This window comes from Peromyscus maniculatus, chromosome 1 (genome assembly GCF_049852395.1).
Source record: "Peromyscus maniculatus bairdii isolate BWxNUB_F1_BW_parent chromosome 1, HU_Pman_BW_mat_3.1, whole genome shotgun sequence".
NCBI lineage: Eukaryota > Metazoa > Chordata > Mammalia > Rodentia > Cricetidae > Peromyscus > Peromyscus maniculatus.
In genome coordinates, this window is record NC_134852.1 from 160,428,165 (window position 1) to 160,440,749 (window position 12,585).

The following is a 12,585-nucleotide window of genomic DNA, read 5'->3' on the forward strand; positions in this document are numbered from 1 at the left end:
CTAATGCCCATGGGAGACCTGCCCCTTTCTGAGTGAACATGGAAGAGAGATGGATTGAGCAGAGGGGGAGGGAGTGGGAGGAGAGGAGGGAGGGGAGGCTGCAGTCGGGATGTAAAATAAATAAACACATTATAGAAAGCAAACCCTGCCCCCACCACACACCCATCCAGTTTGTCTTGTGTTGGTTCCACTTATTGAAAATAAATATTTAGTATCAGGAGCACGTGACTTATTTCCTTTCTTTGCTGCTCAATCAGTTAGTAGTGCTCAGGTTTATGAGCCCCAGTAGGTTCTGTAATCCCAAGTGTTCAGCCCTAAATGAATGGACGATGCGTAACACTTAATCGACTCAATAGGTTTCACATATATACACATGTGTGTGTATGCAACAACAATAAATAAAGGAGAGATCATGCATTTGAGAGGAAGTTGGGGCCATGGGAGGAATTGTTTGTGAGAAGGGGGGTTAGAAATTTTGTACATACAATACTCCTGTATCAATTCTAAACAGTTTATTTAAATTAAAAATAATCCCTGGGAGATTCTGGTCACAGTGGTGTCCTTCAATCCCAGTACTTGGCAGGTAGAGGCAGGTACATCTCTATGAGTTCAAGGACAGCCTGGTTTACATAACAAGTTCAGGGTTAGCCAGGGCTACACACTGGTGACCTGTCTAAAAACACATAAACAGCTATTTCTGTGGTTTTTTCTCACCATAGTCCTGACCCCCCTTGCTCTTATAACCCTTCCTCCTTCTCTTCAATTGAACTCCAGGATTTTGGCCAAATACTTGGCTGTGGGTCTCTGCATCTGCATTCATCAGTCACTGGATGTAGGTTCTATGATGATAATTAGGGTAGACACTAGTCTGAGTGCAGGGGAAGGCTTGTTCAAACACCCTCTCCACCATTGCTATGAGTCTTGGTTGGGGATAATCTTGTGAATTCCTGGGTTTTTCCCTAGCTGCAGATTTCTCTCCATCCCCTAAAAGAAACACTCTCTGAAGATATCTCTTTCATTGCTCTCCCCTTGACTATCCTCCATTTTCCCACCTCCCATTTCCTCCTATCTCTTTTCCTCTCTTCCCCGCTCCCAGTTTACTCAGGAGATCTTAACTCTTTCCCCTTCCTGTAGCGATCCATGTGTGTCCCTCTTAGTGTCCTCTTCTTTACCTAGCTGCTCTGGGGTTGTAGATTGTAGTCTGATTATCCTTTTCTTTGCATCTAGTATTCACTTATGAATGAATACATACCGTGTTTCTCTTTCTGGGTCTGGGTTACCTCACTCAGGATGGTTTTTTCTAGTTACATTCATTTGCCTACAGATTTCATGATGACATTGTTTTTCACTGCTGTGTAATACTCCATTGTGTAAATGTACCACATTATCTTTATCCATTCTTTGGTTGCAGGACATCCATGTTGTTTCCTGTTTCTGGCTATTACAAATAATGCTACTAATGGGAAAACCCACAGAAATAGCTGACCCAAGCTAATGGGAGCTCATGTACTCTGGACTGAGTGCTGGGGAGCCTGCTTGGGATTGAACTAGGCCCTCTGAATGTGGTTGAAAGTTGCTTGGCTTGATGTGTTTGTGGGTCCCCTGACAATGGGACCAGGACTTATCCTGGGTACACGAGCTGGCTTTTTAGGGCCCATTCTCTATGGTGCAATGCCTTACTCAGCCTTAATGTGGGATGGGAGTGGGGGTGGGGGAGAGTCTTCATCTGGCTCCAATTTGGTATGCCACCTGTGTTGACTACCCAAGGGAGGCCTGCTCTGGATATCACTCTGTATAAATAAAATACTGATTGGCCAGTAGTCAGGCAGGAAGTATAGGCGGGACAAGTAGAGAAGAAAATTCTGGGAACAGGAAGGCTGAGGCAGAGAGACGCTGCCAGCCACCAGGAGGAGAAGCATGATGTAAGATTCTGGTAAGCCACGAGCCACATGGCAAGGTATAGAGTAATAGAAATGGGTTAATTTAAGATATGAGAACAGCCAGCAAGAAGCCTGCCATGGCCATACAGTTTTTAAGCAATGTAAGTCTCTGTGTGTTTACTTGGTTGGGTCTGAGCATCTTCGGGACTGGCAGGTGAGAGAGATTTGTCCTGATCGTGGGCCAGGCAGGACCAGGAAAACTCTAGTTACAGAGGCCTCATCCTCTATGAGGAGGGGATGGGGGTTGGTGGGGGGGAGCAGGTGAAGAGGAAGGAGGGGGAACAGGGGTTAGTATGTGAAAGGAAAGAAAAATTTTTAAATAAAAAACTATAAAATAAAATAAAAAACCATAAAAACAGAAACAAAAACAAAAAACTATTGGGAGAGTTCGTAAACCCGAGTTCACTGTGTACTTAATAGTCCATTCCTTCCTTTTTTCATGAAAGATTTTAATGAACTGAATAAAGACATAATATAAACTCCTGTCTTGGTGTATTGTAGGCCAGTTAAGTGTGGGACATCCTGTCATATTGATCAGAAATGTAGTCTTAGCTTTGCTATGCTATCTTGACCAGATGTGGTCATTAGTCCATCATTATTTCTTTGGCTTTCCCCCATTAGTTTAAGAGTTCTGACTTTATTGGCCCAGACTTTAAATGTAGATTAATGTTGAATCCTGTTATAAACACAGGAACTGGCCGAATAGTGCTTTTAAAGTCTGTGGAACTTATGATCTAATGTGAGTTAAGCTTTGTACTATGATTCTGCATTCTTTATTCTCACAATATATTTACATCAAATTTTTCCCTTGAGTGTTGTGTTACTGTATTTTAGTATAGCTCAGTGTCCAACATTGTTAAAGGGTTGAGGCTAGTATTTTGTCTTGTGGCTAGTCACTGCGTTATTTGTTATTGTCTCCTTTCTGTAATAATTACATGGGAATTCTGCTTTCTTTAAAAGGAACTTATGGTTTAAAATTTATTCTTCTCACATATAATACATCCTGACTACAGCCTCCCCTCTCTCCCCTTCTCCCAATTCACTCCCACCTCCCCTTTTCCCTAGATGCACAGTTCCTTTGTTTCCCTTCAGAAAAGAGTAGACCTCCCAGTGATATCAATGAAATATTGATATCAATGAAACACAGTATAAAAAGATGCAATAGGACTAGGCATTAACCCTCATATCAAGGTTTGATGAGGTAACCCAGTAGGAGGGAAAAGGTCTGATGAAAAGGCAAAAGAGTAGAAACCCCCTGACTCTCTTTGTTAGGAGTCCAACAAAAACCCCAAGCTAAACAGTCACAGCATAAATGCCTGGTGCAGACCCATGCAGGCTCTGTGGTTGCCATTCCAGTTGCTATGAGCCCCTATGAGCCCTGCTTAGTTGACTTTGTGGGCTGTGTTCTCCTTGTGTCCTTGACCCATCTGACTCTAAAAATCTTTCTTTCACCTCTTCTGCAGGTTCTACAAGCTCTGCCTAATGTTTGTCTGTGAGTCTCTTCATCTTCCATCAGTTGCTATAGGAAGCCTCTCTGATGACAATTGGGCTAGGGCATTGATCTATGAGTACAACAGAATGTTACTAGGAATCATTTTGTGCCTTACTTTTTGTCAGTCATATTTGGTTCTATCCTAGGTCTCTGAGCCCTCCAACTTCTGATTCCTGGCTATCTATTTCTGAGTATATCATATTTTATGGGGTTAGTTTTTTTCGTGTTTGGAGAGTGGCCCTGTCTGGAGGTTCTAGAGTTGACCTACTTCATCATATTGGGGTGACAGATTTCAGACTCTTCATTATCCTTTCTTTATATTGTTTGTGTGCCTGCACTGTTGCATTTTGTAGTATTCCATACATTTAGCTCATAGGACTAATGTGTTTTATGTATCCACACCACAGGTTCTTTGGTTCAGTTACCTCTTCTTTACCACTGTAGAGGTGGTAGGACCTGGGAGAATGGAGCTGAAATGAGGTGGAATGAAGTCTTATGCAATAGCCAACTTTATTCAGAGCATTAGACATCTTACATTCTGAGGGTCAAGAGAGGTCAAATGAGCAAAATGTACAATCAATTTGGGCAAGCTGCATGTGACAGAGAAGCCATACATGGTAGACAAGCTGCACGTGGAAGAAACATGTTTTTCCACCGAGGCATATAAACAAATAGCAATAGCCAGTTGTAATGAACAATCCAAAGTAAACTCACTTTTATCCACTACTCCTGGGAGGAATATGAAAGCATAATCCAATAACAATTCTGTGTTTTTGAAGAAACTTAGGTCATAAGATTCTTGTCTTAGTTTCTTGGAGTTGTCTTGCAAGCACTCAGAAATCTCCTCACATAAATCCATTCTTGGACTGTGTTCTGAAATCTCCCTCTTATTAATTTTTTAAATGCAGGATATCAAGAATGATTATGATTTGAGATTTTGCAGATTAATTAGTTATCATTTGATGTATGAGTATTATATAAGAAAACAAATTACAGAGGCAGGCAGATCTCTGTGAGTTTGAGGCCAGCCTGGTCTTCAAAGCGAGTTCCAGGAAAGGCGCAAAGCTACACAGAGAAACCCTGTCTGGAAAAAAAAAAGAAAACAAATTATAAGCATAGTGAATAATATTAGAACAATGAAAGCATTGTGCATAATACTCTGTCATCAGGAACAAGGATATAAACTATGTTCAGTACTATTGGTTACATTATCATATTGATCAGAAAAATCTAGAGAATAGCTTGAAATGAGACCCATATGATTAGTAGTTCTGACATCTTATAGGGCATAAGCCCTATTTGTCCTTTAATAGGAACACAATTATTATGATGTCCTATGCAAAGAGGAAGTGATTCAAATCCCAAGTGAAAATTAAATACAATCCTTTCTTCAGATGTCCTAAGGTCTACTCATAAGCACAGAGTCATTAATAAAGGTAACATGAGCTGGATCTATCCAACGTACAAGTTGAAGCAAGGGGGGATGAAGAGCATAAGACCAGTATCTGTGCTCAGGGGCACTCCCTGTAGACACAGGTCAAAGCAGCTAGCATTACAAGAAAGGACTCTCTGTGTTAAAGAGAATAGCTTCTCCCTTGGTGCCTAGGGCCTTGACTGGCCACAGGTAGGCAAATTGACTTCTGAACACATGTTCAGTATCTCCTTTTGTCATTTAGCTGGAGGTTTGCTATCTTTTTTTCTAATATTTTTATTGATTATACTCAGACTTTTCTTTGGGTTGCCAGCTCACAAACAATAACACAGAGACTTATTATTAATTATGAAAGGTTGGCCTTAGCTTAGGTTCATACCCAACTATCTCTTATAACTCAAATTAAGCTGTTCCTATTAATCTCTGTTGCCACATGACTCAATTACTTCTCCTCTGTACCATATGTCTGAGTTCTTCAGTGTCTTACTGAAATCTCTTGTGCAGCTAGATTCATCCTGAGATCCTCTGTCTGCCTGGAAGTCCCACCTATTCTCCTCTGCCTAGCTATTGGAAATTCAGCTCCTTATTAATCCAATCACAGTGACACATCTTCACACAGTGTAAACAAATATTCTGCAATGATTATTTGGGAATTTCACACCATGAATCCCCTGAGTACACACACTTCCCAGTCCTCCCAGGTCCACCCCATCACCCTTGTGATAGCCACCCCCCACCAAAAAAAAGAGTAAAAAGAAAAAAGCAAGCAAGCAAACAAACAAACAAACAAAAAACAAGACCCATTTGCATTACCCATATACTCACTGCAGCATGTTCAAACTCCTGATTGTCAGCCCTTAAAGAAAATGAGTCCTTTCCCACCTGTACCCCCACCAGAAGCCATCAATTGTGGAAAGCTGCACTTTAGCATCCTTATCACAATTTTAAGAGTTCTATTTGGTGACTTCCTGTCTAGGCTATTTCCTCTTTTTAGATGGTGGGGTGGTATGGGTATAGGAGTTGTCACAGAAGCCTAATATGTCCCTCTTTCTCACTGTGAGTTTGTAGTCATCAACATCCTGGCAAAAGTAGCTTTCTTGCCTTTTAAAGTCAGCAGGAGATAGATCATGGACTTACACATAGTTTCTGGAGATAGGGCAGAACATGGACGTTCACATGGTCTCCAGCATCAGTAGGTGCAATGGACCTCAACATGTTCTCTGGTCTGGAAGTACAGACCACAGACATCAACATGGCCATATGCTGCTACACATGCCATGGACACCATCATTATCTCTGTTAGCAGATACAAGGTCATCAACATGGCCTCAGGTGGCAGGTCAGGTCAGTCAGATCAAAATAGCCCCAGCAGCAGTACAGCCTAGGGCATCAACATGGCTTCAGGTGGAAGGAATTGCACAGACATATGTATGACCCACAGTGGTAACACAGGACATGGATATCAACATAGGTTTAGGTGGCAGCACATACCACAGACATCCACAGGGCTCAGGGTAGCCCCTGGCTACAGCAGGATCATGACCAGGACATGGCCCTCATGGCAGCATGACCACAGATGTCAAGGTGATCTCAGGGTACTGCACAGGCAACTCACATCAACATGTCCCCTAGTGGAAGCACAGCCAACATCATCATAGCCTCGGGCAGCAGACAAGCAGAGGACATCTGTATGAACCTCGATAGTAGTTCAGGCCTGGGTCATCAACATGGCTCCTGGCTACTGTAGGACCACAGGAAGGACCCAGAAGCTGTGCAGAGAGCCCCAGGTAATAATTTTCATAAGGTGTTGGGGGGGCTTTTCAGTGATGTAGCTGCTCTTTTGAGTCATCACTGCCCCTATAACTAACCCCTCATCCAAATTCCTCTTAGTAACCTCAAGAAAATTTACTGGTTCACCAAGTTGGGCTTTGATGCAACTACTTTGTTCTGTCATGGGTTCCCTTTCTGAGGAGAGTACACTGTGTATGTTTTGTTTCCCTAAGAAAAGTCCGTCATACAATGGTCAGCCATCTTCCCATTGCTGTAGTGAGATATCTGAGGGAAATTAACATAAGGAAGGAAGATTTATGGTGGTTCCTGTATCACAGGCTTCATTCCCATGGCCACTTTAGTCCACTGCTTCAGTGCCTTGTGAGGCAGCACATGATGGGAGAAGGATGTGCTGAAGGGAAGCTGCCCATTTCATGGCAGCTGAGAAGACAGGGATGGGGAGAGAGACAGACAGACAGAAACAGGGAGACTGAGAATACAGAGAGAGACAGAAAGGCAGAGATGGGGAGAGAGAAGAGGAGAAGTGGAAAGGAGAAAAGAAGTGAGGTATTTCCACAAACAAAACACCCTTCAAATCATGCCCTATTAATCCACTCCCTCCATGAAGGAGCCTCCTGCACACTATTAGTTCTTTTGAAATAATACTAACATTTTCAACTGATGAGGCTTTGGTGGACACTCTAGAACTAAGCAGTACCAGGAAGGTGGACTAGCTTACAAGTATGGCTTCTTTCAGAATTCATGGGGAAATAATTGGTAAAATAAGCATAATTGATAGGGGTGGGGTAGAAAAGAATAATTGATAACACCAGACTTGGGAATTACTTAAAATACATTTTAAGTTTATATAAAAATTAGTAATAATAGTGTAGACACTGCTAAGTATTGCTCAGGGTCAGCACACAGAAGCTGTGACCCAGAGGGAGCCAAGAATCGAACTACCTCAAGACCCAGCCATCCCACTCTTGGGCATATACCCAAAGAATGCTGATACATACCATAAAGATACATGCTCAGCTATGTTCATAGCAGCACTATTTGTAATAGCCAGAACCTGGAAACAACCTAGATGCCCATCAACGGAAGAATGGATGAAAAAAATGTGGTACATATACACAATGGAGTACTACTCAGCAGAGAAAAACAATGAAAGCATGAAATTTGCAGGCAAATGGATGGAACTAGAAAAAATCATCCTGAGTGAGGTAACCCAAACCCAGAAAGACAGTTATGGTATGTACTCACTCATTGGTGGATTCTAGATATAAAATGAACAATCAGACCACAACCCATAGAACCATAGAGGCTATATATATAGCATGGAGGTCCCTAGGACGACTGTGGCATATAATAAATTTCAGTTTTACTCAATTATTGAAAAAAAATAGCCAAATGAATGGAAACACATGAACTATGAACCAAAGACTGAGGGGCTCCCAGCTGGATCAGGCCCTCTGAATAGGTGAGACAGTTGATTGGCTTGATCAGTTTGGGAGGCATCTAGGCAGTGGGACCAAGTCCTGTGCTCATTCCATGAGTTGGCTGTTTGAAACCAGGAACTTATGCAGGGACACTTGGCTTAGTCTGGGAGGAAGGGACTGGACCTCGCTGGACTGAGTCTACCAAGTTGATCACAGTCCTCGGGGGAGGACTTGTCCTGGAGGAGGTGGGAATGGAGGGTGGGCTGGGGGTAAGGGGAGGGCGTGGGAGGGGGGAGAATAGGGGAACCCATGGCTGATATGTAGAACTGAATGGTATTGTAAAATAAAAAATATATATTACACACACAAAAAAAGAAAAGATTACTTCACAACCACAAGTTAAAAAAAAAAATAAAAAAAAAAAGAAATCTTCAAATGGAATTTGAAAATCCACTGAGCTTTGCATCACTGTTAAAAACTGATTGTTTCTTAAGGGTAATATAATGCAGCAAGGATCAATTCCATGTAATTGTTGACATTGAGTCCTCCCCTGATATACTAATAGAGCAAGAGGAATAGGTAAAACAGTATTTCATGGCCCTTATGGTGTAAATAAAACCATTCCTGAGATTTATCCTCTTGTGCTATATACAATTCCTGTGGGTGACAATTTAGTGGGGACAATAAGTAAGTTTAAAGGCTGTGAAGGATCCATAGGATACACAAATGCTTCTTCTTATATTATTATTAAGACATTTTCTATTCACTTTACATACCAACCACAGATCCCCCCCTCTTCCCTCTTCCCAAACCTTGCCCCCCAACCCACCTGCCATCCCCACATTTTCCAAGTCAAGCTCTCCCATGGGGAGTCAGCAGAGCCTGGCATACTCAGCTGAAATAGGTCCAAGGCCCTCCCTCATGCACCAAGGCTGTGCAAGGTGTTACATCCTAGGCACTAGGCTCCAAAAAGCCCATTCATGAACCAGGGACAGATCCCGATCCTCTTGCCTGGTGGCCCCCCAAACAGTTCAAGCTAAACAACTGTCTCCTGTATCCAGAGTGCCTAGTCTAGTCCTATGGGGCTCAACAGCTATTAGTCCATGGTTCATGGATTTCCATTAGTGTGGCTGATCATCTCTGCATGTTTACCCATCATGATCTCAATGTCCTGTGCCTGTAGAATCCCTCCTCTGTCTCATTGATTGGATTCCTGGAGCTCAACCTGGCTCCTGGCCATGGTTTTTTGCATCTGCTTCCATCAGTCACTGGATGAAGGCTCTATGAGTTAGGGTATTCACTAGTCCTGGCACCAGAGTAGACCAGCCCAGACACCCTCTTGACCACTGCCAGTAGTCCAAGGTGGGGTCATCCTTGTGGATTCCTGAGAGCCTCCCCAGTACCCTGCCTCTTCCTATTCCCATGATGTCTTCATTTATCATGACATTTCTTTCCTTGCTCCCCCACGCTGTCCCTGTTCCAGCTTGACCCTTCCATTTCAATAAGTTCTCATCCTCCATTCTTTGCCATCCATTACCCAGCCCCACTCACAGTTTGCTCATATAGATCTCATCTATTTCTCCTTTGCTGGGCTATCTATATGTCCCTCTTAGGGTCCTCCTTGTTAGCTAGCTTCTTTGGAGCTATGGGTTGTAGTCTGATTATCCTTTGCCTTACATCTAGTATCAACTTATGATTGAGTACATACCATGTTTGTCCTTCTGAGTCTAGCTTACCTTACACAGGATGACATTTTCTAGTTCCACTCATTTGTCTGCAAATTTCATGCTGTCATTGTTTTTTACTGTTGAGTAGTACTCCACTGTGTATATGTGCCACATTTTCTTTATCCATTCTTCAATTGAGGGACATCTAGGTTGTTTCCAGGTTCTGGCTATTACAAATAATGCTGCTATAAACATAGTTGAGAATGTGTCCTTTTGGTATGATTGAGCATTCCTTGGGTGTATGCCCAAGAGTGGTATAGCTGGGACTTGAGGAAGATTGATTCCCAATTTTCTGAGAAACCGCCATGCTGATTTCCAAAGTGGCTGTAGAAGTTTGCATTCCCACCAACAGTGGAGGAGTGTTCCCCTTGCTCCACATCCGCTCCAACATAAGCTGTCTTCAGTGTTTTTGATCATAGCCATTCTGACAGGTCGAAGATGGTATCTCATAATCATTTTTATTTGCATTTCTATGATGACTAAGGCTGTTGAGCAATTCCTTATATGTCTTTCAGCCATTTGAGATTCTTCTGTTGAGAATTCTGTTAAGCTCTGTAGTCCATTTTTTAATTGAATTGTCCAGTATTTTGATGTCTAGCTTTTTGAGTTCTGTATATATTTTGGAGATCAGCCCTTTGTCAGATGTGGGGTTGGTGAAGATCTTTTCCCATTCTGTAGGCTGTCGTTTTGTCTTATTGACTGTGTCCTTTGCCCTACAAAAGCTTCTCAGTTTCAAGAGGTCCCATTTATTAATTGTTGCTCTCAGTGTCTGTGCTACTGGTGTTACGTAGCTGCAGTTTTCTACAGTCCTGCCTGGGCCTGCAGCCACTCAGACCCAAATAAACACACAGAAGCTTATTTTAATTAAAACTGTATAGCCTAATTGCTCAGGCTTCTTGCTAGCTAGATCTTACATCTTTTTTTTTTCAGTCTTCAAATATCTTTTTTTGGAAGGCCATGCATTGCCTTCATTTATTGTATTTGAAATCACTGTACAGTTACTTTTGTGAAAACACTGCCAACATTTTCTAGTATAAAAAAACCTAAAAATGGTTTCAAGAATGTAGAGAAATATCCAATTTAAATAGCAAAAAAAGTGCACCATAATCACTGCTGCACTGCAGTCATTTCTGCATTTCCCATGTTTCTTTTCTTTTTTTTAAAATTTATTTTATTTTACAATACTATTCAGTTCTACATAACAGCCACTGATTCCCTTGTTCTTCCCCTTCCTGCCCCCCTCTCCTTCCCCCAAGCCCACCCCCCATTCACACCACCTCCAGATCAAGGCCACCCCTGAGGACTGAGATCGACCTGATAGACTCAGTCCAGGCAGGTCCAGTCCCCTCCTCCCAGATTGAGCCAAGCATCCCTGTGTAAGTCCCAGGTTTCAAACAGCTATCTCATGCAGCGAGCCCAGGACCTGGTACCACTGCCTAGATGCCTCCCAAACAAATCAAGCCAATCAACTGTCTCACCTATTCAGAGGGCCTGATCCAGTTGGGGGCCCCTCAGCCTTTGGTTCATAGTTCATGTGTTTCCATTCGTTTGGCTATTTGTCCCTGTGCTTTATACAACCTTGGTTTCAACAATTCTCACTCATATAAACCCTCCTCTTTCTCACTAATTAGACTTCCAGCGCTCCTCAAGCTCTACTATAGAGCTACAGTAATAAAAACAGCTTGGTATTGGCATAAAAACCGACATGTGGACCAATGGAATCCAATTGAAGACCCTGACATTAACCCACACACCTATGAACATATAATTTTTAACAAAGAAGCCAAAAGTGTACAATGAAAAAAAGAAAGCATCTTCAACAAATGGTGCTGGCATAACTGGATATCAACGTGTAGAAGGCAAATAGATCCATATCTGTCACCGTGCACAAAACTTAAGTCCAAGTGGATCAAGGACCTCAACATAAATCCAGCTACTCTGAACCTGCTAGAAGAGAAAGTAGGAAGTAGTCTTGAACACATTGGCATAGGAGATCACTCCCTAAATATAACACCAGTAGCACAGGCACTGAGAGAAACGATCAATCAATGGGACCTCTTGAAACTGAGAAGCTTTTGTAGAGCAAAGGATACGGTCAACAAGGCAAATCGACAGCCTACAGAATGGGAAAAGATCTTCACCAACCCCACATCTGACAGAGGACTGACATCCAGAATTTATAAGGAACTCAAGAAATTAGACATCAAAACGACCAACAGTCCAATTAAGAAATGGGCTATAGAACTAAACAGAGAATTCTCAACAGAGGAAACTCAAATGGCTGAAAGACATTTAAGGAATTGCTCAACATCCCTAATCATCAGGGAAATGCAAATCAAAACACCTCTGAGATACTACCTTATGCCTGTCAGAATGGCTAAGATCAAAAACACTGAGGACACTTTATGCTGGAGAGGATGTGGAACTCGGGGAACTCTCCTCCACTGCTGGTGGGAATGCAAGCTTGTACAACCACTTTGGAAATCAATATGGCGCTTTCTTAGAAAATTGGGAATCAATCTCCCCCAAGATCCAGCTATACCACTATTGGGCATATACCCAAGAAATGCTCAATCATACCACAAGAGCACTTGCTCAGCTATGTTTATATCAGCATTGTTTGTAATAGCCAAAACCTGGAAACAACCTAGATGCCCTTCAACTGAAGAATGGATAAATAAATTGTGGCACATATACACAATGGAATACTACTCAGCAGAGAAAAACAATGACATCATGAGGTTTGCAGGCAAATGGATGGATCTAGAAAAAATCATCCTGA